Source organism: Plectropomus leopardus, unplaced genomic scaffold, assembly GCF_008729295.1.
Source record: "Plectropomus leopardus isolate mb unplaced genomic scaffold, YSFRI_Pleo_2.0 unplaced_scaffold19394, whole genome shotgun sequence".
NCBI lineage: Eukaryota > Metazoa > Chordata > Actinopteri > Perciformes > Serranidae > Plectropomus > Plectropomus leopardus.
Window position 1 is genome coordinate 1 of NW_024620934.1, and position 1,067 is coordinate 1,067.

The 1,067-nt window shown below is 36.1% G+C and overlaps 1 long non-coding RNA gene across 1 annotated transcript; it reads right to left on the bottom strand.

Annotated features, from left to right (window-relative positions):
- Positions 1 to 95: 95 nt before the first annotated feature.
- Positions 96 to 478, bottom strand: LOC121965288. The gene is made up of 3 exons (XR_006107475.1): positions 372 to 478; positions 208 to 266; positions 96 to 127 (listed from the first exon to the last, which is right to left on the bottom strand). It is a non-coding gene; the product is annotated as an uncharacterized LOC121965288 (long non-coding RNA).
- Positions 479 to 1,067: the final 589 nt, after the last annotated feature.

The following is a 1,067-nucleotide window of genomic DNA, read 5'->3' on the forward strand; positions in this document are numbered from 1 at the left end:
CATGAAAAAAGGAAGCAGAAGAAGAAACACAGAGTGAAAATGAATCAGAGAAGCTCACAAATATGTTTTAAAAGTTTTAAAAAAAAGACTTCTCACCTTCATCAGGTCTGAGCAGGATCCCAGGATACTGAGACAGAACAAGAAAAAACACAGATTAAAGAGAAGCTTAAAAATGGACAATTTAAGATGATGCAGCATTTATCTCACCTCTGGTTGACCTCCAGCTTGATCCCAGAAGTGTCTCTCTTTGCCTGATTCATTATCTCCTAAAATTTAAAACAAAAATGTTAATGTGTGCGTGTGTGTGTGTGTGTGTGTGTGTGTGTGTGGTCCACAGTTCTTCAGGTTTATCTGTCATCGTGTGTCCTTACGTCCATCCGCAGCACAGCCTCTTCGATGGCGGTCGACGTGGCGATCATCTCCTTGTCCACCATGTATCCCAGCTCTTCCTTCAGCACATCGTGACCTTTCGGACGCAGATCCTAAACGTGAACACACAGTTAAAGTACGCATCAAAAACACAGCACAGAGTACTTTGTCAGGTACAATCTGTGTGGAGGCCTGTGAAAAGTTACTGTACTGTATTTTAGTACAATTTGAGGTACTTGTGCTTTACCTGAGTGTCTTTATTTTTTGCCACTTTATACTTCTACGACACTACATCTCAAATTTTGTATATTTTACTAGTTACTTTGCAGATTCAGAATAAAATATTCGACTGTATATTCTATATTTTGACAGATGAAACATGAAAGTAAACAAACAAATACATCTCAATTATAACCTAATAGCATAATACATATATAATTCTGCATAATAAGTGCTTTTAATTTTGGTTCGTAACCCTTTCAAACATAGATTAACATCAGTTTTCTTGTGCTGCTGTCATACGCCTTTCACAAGCATTTAAACCATTTTTTTATTGCTGATTTTTCAAAAATATGGAGAAAAAAAAGCAATCACCACCTTGGCATTAAATGCCCCACAAATTGCAAAAAAATGTATAAGATGACAAGAAAATGATCTGAAAAGTCTTTAAAAATTGAAAAGAAACATTAGAGAATCCT